The following is an 11,363-nucleotide window of genomic DNA, read 5'->3' on the forward strand; positions in this document are numbered from 1 at the left end:
AATTCGCGTCGCCCACTAGTTTGTGAACACTGAACTAGAGTGAGCAACTCGGACAGATTCATTAATGGAATCAGTTCATAGTTGGCAAAGTTTCGAATTATTGTTAAATATGCCGCAACAAATCATCATATTGACAAATATAGGACGCAATAGCTAAAAATGCTTCATTCTCAATTAAGTGTTGTAAGTTGATATTAATACATTTTTGAGTTAGTTTACAATTTAGTACAAGTTCAGCATTTCAGACATCAAGTTATACAATGTAACTTAAACTCCCAGGCATTACAGCCTACGCATAAAATGCTCTTTTCGCAGTATTGTTACCCATGAGACAAGAAATCATGTTTTGTCGTCTCATTTCGTAAATTTTGTAAAACTTTACCTCTGCTCGATTCTTGAAGGACATTTTCTCGTTTTGTCTCATGTCGATTCTTGAAGGATACTTTCTCGTTTTGTCTCGTGTCGATTCTTGAAGGATATTTTCTCGTTTTGTCTCGTGTCGATTCTTAAAGGATACTTTCTTGCCTTGTCTTGTGTCCACTCTCGAAGACCTTTTCCCGTCTCTCCTCGGAAATTTCTCGACCCTTGGGCAACAATATTTACCTGCTTTTAGTTGGATGATATGTGATCAGCTCTCATTGTAATTACTTCTAGATTTCTGGACTGTAGTTCGTCACCTCTTAATTCAAATAGAAGGGGCTCCGGTGAGTCAGTGATAGTGCGTTTACTTCTGGTGCATGGGATCCTTTGTTCTGTCCCAGCTTGCTCCAAGTAGACTTTGTGGTAGACAAACATTGTGTGCTTAAGTTTTCTCTGAGCTTGCCTGTTTACTCCCCCCTTCTTTATTCCACCTTTTCATTGATTTTCATCATCACCATCTCTTTTAGCCTGCCCGGCATAATCAAGGGAGGTAAAGCTAAAAGAATTTAATTCAAATTCAAATAGATCCTTAATTGTCTACGACGCTGAACCAACAGCGCTTCCACAGAGAATCGGTGTGAGGATCTTCCCTTATAAAAGTTGGTCAAATGTGTATATGTTTTAATAGTATGCTTCAGATGTTCCACTGAATAATACTATATTTGCTTCAAAATTCTGTATTGAACAAAAAAGTAATTGAAATGCACAGTACGGTATCTTTGTTCTTATGTTTTTATTTAACAAAATTTTACGTGAGCTTAACATTGGCTGATTAAATTTAACAAAACATCTGGTTAATCATGCTGATGAATGTCACGCTCCCAAGATAAATTCTAATGATCCGTAAACTCCTTGTCTTTTCTCTCTTTAATTAGCCAATTGTTGCTAATGAATCTCCATGGAAGAAAAACATCAAACTACAATCAGCATTAATTGTTGAATTCTTGACTATCTAAATAATTATGTTCTCTCTTTTGATGTTGGAGACCCGGCTTCTATTACCTATATGAAGTCGTGTGTGTTTGCTTGTTGAAAAATAGCGTTCCAATTCAGTACCGATTCTATAGATTCAGCTGTGAACCTACAGTTTAATATTGAACCCGAATCTTCATAATGCGGTCAATGCTCTCTCACTGGGAATCGAACCCTGGACCACGTGGATCCACGATTAGCACACAAGGCCAGAGGAGGGCTAAGATCTCGTGTTGTTTGGATCATATAATAAACTCGTATGAGGTCCATATTTATTACTGGGATTAAGTATCAATCATCACTCTTTCTTTTTCATAATATAATCCATGTACTGATTAATTATTGTTTGTTTGTTGAAATTTAGCATTGTTTTCAGCACCAAAGCTATCTGTGACATGAGCCTCAATCTAAGGTGGAATCCGAATCGCTGTGATATGCTCAATATTCCCGCCCGAAATCGAAACCGGGACCACATGCAACAAAGGCACACGCGCTAGTCAATAGACAAGCAGGAAGGAAATAAATTTACTGTCTACCTACTGTTTTACGACAAGATGTCATAGCAACTATTCACCCCTATTCATACATTCTGTATCATATCTCCACCCGACCATGAATTTTAATTTCTCAGGAAAAGATTTGGCCTATTTTTGTCATATTTTGCACTAATAAAACTGATAGCCTATTTAGATGACCTGTCAAATATAAGAAATTTGTCAAGGACAAGACACAAATGTCCCAAGAAAAAAAAAAAGATGACAAATATTGAAAAGAAATGTGATTGATGGAAAATGAATAAATTATCTCATTTTTATTGTAAAGTGGGAGCAACGTCGAACGTAAGGATGTTCAATAAAGCTTAGGACCTATTGAACTTCGGGAGAGAAAATTTATCGAGTTGTCATCGGTTACTCGAAACCGTTCGAGTATTTGAAATTATCGAAGTTTCGAGTATTATCGAAAGTTAGGAGAGTTAGGAAGCGGCTACAAGTTGCTATACATTGGAGCAAATCGACAAGGAGAAACGGATTAGGGATTGTTACTTCCAGTGATCTGAAAGGTAGCATGGGTGGTGTGAATAGAAATAATATAAAGACAGAGTGATGAGTAACAAGACATGCACATATAAAATGATCAATAGCATGAGCATATTCTCTGCAAATAAGCTGCACGGAGTAAGAAAAGATGGAATTCTGGGAGGATTTAGGCTACGCACTCCGTAGCATCCCGATAGAGGAAGGAGTAATTGTGAGTGTTGACTTGAATGGACATGTTGGTAGAAGCAATGTGGAGAAAATACGGTGGATGTAGAATGTAGGAGAAAGGAACGAGAAAGGAGAAAGAGTGGTAAACTTTGAAGCGGCATTCGATTTGGTGATTTGAAATACGGTATATATTTTCAGAAGAAAAAGAAGCATCTTTTGACTTAAAAGAATAGTGGAAAAGATAGTAAAATCAATTACACTTTGTGCCGAAAAACAAAACATCTCAAGGACGTTAAAAACTGCAAGGAAATAAATTTTGAAAGCATGACTCCGCAGCATAGAATGTTCAGAGTAGTTTGGAAGTTCGCAAGTATATACTAATAAATAGGAGATCAAGAAATGGAGAATCGAAACGTAGATTGCGGAGACTGAAAGAGGAGAAATAAGGGGATCGTTCAAAGAAAGTGTAGAAGGAGTAAATTTGCAAGAAGAGAATGTGGGTACAAAAATGGTGAAACCTAAACAGTAGGATCATACATCACTAATGACCGCACAGAAGATTGTGGTAGAACTTCAAGATAGAGTTCCTCTGCTGAATAAGAGAAGTGGAAGAAGTTATTAATGCAAAGATAAAAACAGAAGAAATGGGATGCTTTGGGGACAGAAGAGAATAAATGTAGCTTTAAGAAGGCTAATAACGCAGTAAAAAGGGTAGTGATCAGAGCAAATGCGCAAGCGTGGGATAAAATTTATGAAGAACTTGAAACAGCAATTTGGAAGTTAAGAAGCTATACAAATTAGAAAAAAAAAAAGACAATAAAGGGTATTGCGCATATTAGACCAATGAAATATGACCAAGGATTTGTGCTTACTGATGAAGACAGGTTCAACGAGAGATAGGACGGTTATTTGGAAAAGATTTTAAGTAAACAAAATCATACGAAGGTTTTCAGCGATGAAACTCTATATCTTCGAGCAACATAAAGGATAAGCCGGTAGGAAGTAGAGAAAGCATTAAAGAAAATGAAGACGGAAAATTGATACTTTCGGATGGCATACCAGTAGAAGCATGGAAGAGTTTGGGGCCAGCAGGTATAGACATTATGTTGAATCTATAGCAGAAAATCTATGAACAGAAAAATGCTGTCAATGAAGGGGTAGTGTTATTGTGTCAGATACCTATTTTCAAGGATAAAAGAGGTGTGCAAGACTGTGGAAATTACAGAGGAATCAAACTGATGTTACCTACGATGAAGATTTAGAAGAAAATTGAAGATGAGCACTTATGGGAGGAACTATTAATAGGGGAAGAACAATTTGGGTTTATGCCAGCAAAGAGTACAACTTACACAATTTTTATTCTAAAACAAACTGTGGAAATACATCATAGAACAAACAAACAAAAAAAGATTGCATATGGTCTTTATTAATTTGGAAAAGATCTACAAGAGACTACCATGTCAGAAAGTATGGAGATGTCTGGGAAAGGGATGAGCACCAGAGAAATACGCAAGGATAAATTCAAAAAGCTGTCCAAGAAGATAATCCAATACAGAAGCTACGACCCAAGTAGGAAGTAGTGTAGAATTAACAAGTCAGATCCCTGTTAGTATTGGGTTACACCAGCGCGCAGTCTTAAGTCCGTACCTCCTCAACGTTGTCACAGATGTTATGACTCAAGATGTGAGGAATGAAGCTCCTGGTGTATGATGTTTGCAGATGATTTTATACTATGTAATACAAAATTGGACAGAAGTTGAAAAGAAACTATAGAGTTGGAGGAAGTCTTTGGAAGATAGAGGTCTAAAAATTAGTAGAAAGAAGGAAAACGTAAAATTACGAATTCTACAGAGAAGGAAATGGGGAAGTAAGGCTAAAAGGAGAACAATTGCATAAGTGAAAAAATATCGAGGTTAAGAATGATGATTTGAACATGGAAATAACATACAAAATGCAAGAGGGAGGGTGAAATTGGAAGAAAATACGTGGAGTTCTGTGTGAACGCAGAATGACGGTAAAGAATAATTGAATTATTTACAAAACAGTGGTTAGCCCAGCAATGATATACGGAAAAGAAATATGGCCAATAAAGCACGGGAGAAAAGATTCAATATTACCGAAATGAGAATGCTGCGCTGGATGTGTGAGATAACAAGAGGAGACAGAGTGAGGAACGAGACAAATAAGGGGAAAAGCCAAAGCTATAGAGGTATGTAAGAAGATCCAAGAAAGAAGACTTCAATAGTTGAGTTGTGTTGATTTTCAGTTGAACGTCCCTTTCAGCAGCGAGGCGATATGAGACGGGACCTACTGATTAACGTGGAATCCGAACCAGATGAGCTCCCACCGGGAATCAAACCCGGGTCTCCCACGCCAAAGGCGCGTACGCTAATCGCTTAGCCACAAAGGAGCTCTAAGACTGCAATAGTGTGGGCAGTTAATCAGAACAAGCCATGTGGTCAGAAAAATGATGCTAGTGGAAGATCTCGCAGAAATAGAAACAAATTAAAAATTGGTTCGAGTTGGCTAAGGACAAAAGTCAGTGGAGAGCATTTTTTTTTTCTTTTTTTTGAGAATATTGAGGTTCCACAGGTCATAGAGTTATTTTTGTTTTAGTTAGTTCATCTTACTAAGAAATCTTCTCATGCTTCATAATTACCTATCAGTAGAGCAATCTAAAAGCAGGAAAAGCATAACAACACTATAAATATATGTTTAATATCTTGAACATAATTTTTGGTTGTCTGAGTGTCCAGATAAAATTATTTTTAGAAAAATAGATAATAAAAGCACAATATGTAAAATAAATCTTAATTTTTGGATTAATGTAAAATAAAATAACTTTCTGCTCAATTAATAGCCTAATTATTGTAAGGAAGAATATATTAATTTGTTCACAGCAAATAATGATAGGTCACACAATTTAACGATGACCACACTTTTCGTCCAAAAGACATTTCGTCCAGAGACATTTGGTTCAGGAACATTTGGTGCAAAGGACAATTCGTCCAAAGGACATTTCGTCCAAAAGACATTTGGTACAAAGGACATTTCGTCCAAAAGACAATTGGTCCAAAGGACATTTCGTTCAAAAGACAATTGGCCCAAATGATATTTCGTCCAAAAGACAATTGGTCCAAAGGACATTTCGCCCAAAGACATTTGGTCCAAATTACATTTCGTCCAAAAGACAATTGGTCCAAGGGACATTTCGTCCAGGGATGTTTAGTTCAAAGCACATTTCATCCAAAAAACATTTGGTCCGGTAACGCTTGGGGGTCCGGGGTTTGTTTCTGTTAGAAGAGTAAAAAAGTGATGCCTATAACATCATGGCTCAGTAGCTTCTTATTTCTAAAGGAAATTTGAAATAAAGATTTATTCCGCAATTTTCATTTCGATAGAACAAATATATGCTGAGATTTTCAGAAAAACGTAAACGTCTGAAAACAAAATGGCCGACAACAGGAATGAGGGAAAGGCTGGAGTGTGAAGTATGTTGCTGTAATAACTGCTAATATGACATCTAAAATTTTAACGTTGTGAAGGAAATAGTTTTAAAATAAGTACTGGCAACTAAAATTAATGGAGTTTAAATTTGAGTAAGTTAAATATTAGGTATTCAAACCCTTGTGTTACAAAAGTGAAAAATAATGCGTGTCAAATTTCTTTGAAGAAATACTGAGAATAGAAAAATACACATGTGTGAAATACAGCATATTCTTTTTACCGTTAATAATACTCTTAAACAGTAACATTCTTGGCTGCAACATTGTGAAAAGTGATTGGCAAATATAAGATGAAAGTTGGAACATTTCGTGTAGAATATACGTATCTTTTCAGGTTAACCACAAGTCTGTCTCTATTCTTAGACTATTGATAGTGTGTAACTTCGGCAGACGTTTCTACATAATTAGTGAGTTGTATGACAAACCAGAATTGTTCACATTTTTTGTATTTTTTTTTTCAGTGTTACTCCTCATGCAAATACAGTATATACTTTGGCTTTCATATTAATTTTCTCGGTACAGTACAGTACATTTAAGATATCCATTGCAAAGTCTCAAACCAAATAGAAGATTCACATGACCATGCGGAGGCAATGTTGTCCTCAAATGTAGAGGGAGTTTGCTCCTCAAAGGGTTGTTTATCATTTCGGGAGGAGATGAATTCCTTAACCAACGAAGCTATAACTGTATTTTTGTAAAATTATTAATGAAAGCAAAGAAAGGTGGCCATTTTGTTTTAAGGCGTTTACGTTTTTCTGAATATCTCAGCATATATTTGTTTCATCGAAATGAAAATTGCGGAATAAATCTCTTTTTCAAACTTCCTTTAGAAATAAGAAGCTACTGAGCCATGATGTTATAGGTATCACTTTTACTCTTCTAATTGAAACGAACCCCGGACCCCCAAGCGTTACCGGACCAAATGTTCTTTGGACGAAATGTGCTTTGAACTAAACATCCCTAGACGAAATGTTCCTTGGACCAATTGTCTTTTGGACGAAATGTCCTTTGGACCAAATGTCTTTTGGACGAAATGTTCCTTGGACCAATTGTCTTTTGGACGAAATGTTCTTTAGACCAAATGTCTTTTGGACGAAATGTCATTTGGACCAATTGCCTTTTGGACGAAATGTCTTTTGGACCAAATGTCTTTTGGACGAATTGCCCTTTGGACCAAATGTCCCTGGACCAAATGTGTTTGGATTAAATGTCTATGGACGAAATGTCCTTTGGTCGAAATATCTTTGGACGAAACGACCCTCAACCAATTTAACAATAGATATTTTAAAAAGTGAAAAATATTTCCTTACACCTTATACCTATACTGACGCTTCGTACTAAATACATAGGTATAACTAGTTCTATGAGGAATAGGACAACAGTTGTAGGGTTGGATGCAAGAAACAGGTATCTTTCCAGAGCTGCCTGCTTCTCGCTCTAACTTCACGATCAGCACTATGCAGGTACCTCCTTTACATTATAAAATTGAATATATTCATCGCATCCACATGATTCTTGCTCACAAAGTAGAATTTTTTTTCCTACTCTAACATGTGAAAATCTCAAATTCGCTAAAAATGGACTTATGTTATTCTTGCATCCAACCCTTCAATTATGGATAAATCAAAATAACATTATTATATGTAAAGTTTAACGGTTTCATGATCAGTGCCCACTTTGAATAGGAGCAATTCATCTTCTGGTTCAGTTGAGATAAGCTTCTTATGCTCAATTGGATTTTAAATTCTAATAGGTCATATTTGACAAAAGAAAATATTGAGACCCACCTAAAACTTGAATTTAATCAGTCTCTTCAGAGCAGTGCGGATGAAGAGATTGATATTGACATATGTGACTAGAATGTCATTCTTAGGCAGTGTCGTGCCTTGGAAAATTAGCGCCCGGGGCAAGAGTATAATACGGCGCCCCCATAGGCCTACATATATTCCAAGTATGGTTCCTCTCTTTTTTCCTTTCTTCTCCCGAATTTTGCACCCCTTACTTCGGCGCTCGGGTCCGTGCTTCCCACGGCACAGTACTGTTCTTAGGCAGTTATTTCTTTATTAAGTTATTGCACTGTACTTGCAGAATTGATACTATCTTACAAGCTTTCTTTACTGTCACAAAAATTCCTTGATAATATTGATAAACAACATTTGCTTCCAGTCTATTGGCATGAAAGAGAAAATATTAACCTTACTGTGGAAGTGTTCAATCATTTAACATGAGTCGTTGCTGCTGACTGATTCTCCACGTGTAACATTTTTTTAAAGCATACAACATAAATTCACAATGTATTGTAAAAATTACGATGAATTTTAATTACTTTATTGGAAAAAAATATTCATGTACATTAAGTACTCATTATGAAACTGTTATTATATACTTTATCACTTTGTTTATTGTTTTTATTACTTGTTAATATATTCCTATTTATGTAATTTTGTTTTGCAAATTGTTCCTTTTGAATGAGTTACAAAATATGTTTTACGTGATCCAAAACCCACACGTGTTTTCATTAAATTCACAAAATTGTTTAGCATTATTGTAACTAAGTATTCATACAATATGAAAGAAGCATTGTACTTATTGTTGTATTATAGTGTCACGCGAAGAGCAAACAGTCTGCAACATTTCCCTTAACTCTGGATTTTCCCATGGTGGACTTTCAATACAAACTACACAAATCACTGATCCATGTTCTAAACATAAAACAAACATTATGTAGCATTTCCTTGAGCACTGAGGCACTTTCGATACATCCTACACAAACCACTGGTGCATGTTCTAGACATAAAAATGCTTTGCATCGTATGCATAAATACCTTGTTACTCGGTCTTTCTTTCTATCGCATTTGCTGCACCTTCCCAGGACGTCTTTGGAAATTTCGGATTAAGTTTTGAGTAGCTTCAGCTCCAAGAATCTCATGAACTTGTTTCTTCAGAGTGCAGAAAATATTGCTGTCATTGACTCTAATTTTTAGAAGACCAATCTTTCCGTAAGGACAATCTTTTCAAAAATTCCCGTCCAGAAATACACAAGTCACGGTTGTTCACGTTGAAAATAATGTAAGAATTTAGCCTCCAATATTGAACATAGAACACCCAGAACATAATTTGTCAGCCACAACAACATCTTATGTCTCCTTGTAGGACAATATTATTCCAGGATTTGCAGTTTCGGAGTCCACAATGTTATCATGAAACATCCTCAAAGTCAAGAGGACATTCTTTTCTTCTTGGAAATATACGAAACCAAGGTAGAGCTCCTTCATGGCTGAGCGGTTAGTGTACGCGCCTTTGGCGTGGGAACTCAATTCGATTCCCGGCGGGAGCTCATGTGGTTCGGATTCCCCAGCTGAACGGGACGTTAAACTCAAAATCAACTCAACGAAACCAAGATACAATTCTCGTGGAAAGTAAACATCGATAATCCCTCGGAAGAACTAACTGGTTTTGAAATTCAGGGGGTAATTCTTTCTTCATTTTTCTGATGGTACCCAGCAATGCCAATCGATAGTTTACTTTTAATTTCTTCATTAGTTCCACGCTCTGTCTGTGATTACATTTCTATCTGTCCCTTTTATTGGCTCACAGAGTCTTTCATCCACTCCTGACTATGAATTATACACTCGGTAAGGCAGTAGCGTAGCCAGGATGTGTGTTTGGGAAGAGGGGCAAGTGCTGTTATAGGTACATATAGAAAAATTACAAAGAAACAAATATATAAATATAAAAATATATTTTAACAAATTACAAGCATCAAAGTACCAAAGTACATTGTCGGACCTCTTTGGGGGGGGACCCTCTGTCCCCCCTTCCCTACGCCACTGCGGTAAGGTCCCGGAGGCTGCATGAAACATATATTTTCAGATTGCTTGTGTAGTACACTTTAGAATCTTAGAGAACTGATATTTTAATTCCATACTTATTAGGCTTGTTAGGAATGTACTGTTAAAAAGCATCTTCCTCTGAATGCCTCAATTTTTCATCTACGGTAACAAACTCGAAAGTTTAACATTTCTGTAAGCAGTTTAACATTTCTGATCAAATGTGTCGAAAACGATTTAGCTTATCCTGAATTTTGCGTTCTTCACGAGTTGAGGGAATTATCAAACCTTACTTACGTGAAAGAAATCGAAATCTGGATAAGCACTTAATGAGGCTAAAAAGATGTCGCTTGTTCGCAATAGTAATTTACATTCTTATTCTACTAGAACACTTATTTTTTTAATCTATATACAGTATATGTAAAAAAAAATATTTTGTTAAATAGTAAATCGTATCTATTATTGTTTCTCTTCTCCTTTAACACATATTCTCCTAATAATGACACGCATGCTCTTAATAATAGCTTACACACTTCTGACAGTGACAAACATACAACTTGTAAATTATTTATGCATTACTTCTTCTCTCTGAAGTAATACTTTGACCCATAACATTTTAATTTTTGTTCTAGGCTATTGTCAATCACCACCAAAAAGATATTGGATCACGGATATTGTAAGATATTTTGGCTCTAGGCACCATATATTTACACAAAAGTGAAATTACATGTTGTTCAGGTTTCGAATACCTGAGCAGCTAGGGGCTACAGTTCATGCAATTTTTACTTGGTAAACCTTTTCGAGTGAACAATCGTAAAAATATTAATCTACTGGTTATTGTTTACTTTAGGAGTACTAACATTAGTGGCGTTGCATTATACATTTCACAAGAGCACGTGAACCACCAAATATTATGTGTTGTTGTTCCTCGAGATATTTAATAATATTTAGAGCAGGGATGCAAACAAGCAACAAAATTTTACTAGCCTACATCCCACAATAGATATCATTTACTTACCTTTGGTATTTTAATTGTAATATTAAAAACTCGCCCGCATTCTTAATACACTCTTTGTTTTTAAATTCTAAATAGACTCTTCGCTTGCTTTAATGCATTTCATCATCACACCGTTTTCACGACAGGGATGCGAACGTGATGTGCTTACTCTGTGTGTAGGACAGAAGGGAAACGAAAGCAGCGAAGCGGAGTAATTGCGGTCTCCCGATATTCAAAAGAGGATTTCAACGTGCAGTATTGACAGCTATTGTTTGCCTAATTTCCAGTAATGTAATGCTTTAAACATATCCAATAATAAACTTTCGCATTTGAAAATAGAACAAATTAGTAATTTATAACTCATTTTCCCAATCAGTTATCTGCGTTTCTTTTTGTTTGAATTACTTATAATAAAAATAAAGTAATGAAACGA

This window comes from Thermobia domestica, chromosome 1 (genome assembly GCF_964235325.1).
Source record: "Thermobia domestica chromosome 1, izTheDome1.hap1.1, whole genome shotgun sequence".
Taxonomy (NCBI): Eukaryota; Metazoa; Arthropoda; class Insecta; order Zygentoma; family Lepismatidae; genus Thermobia; species Thermobia domestica.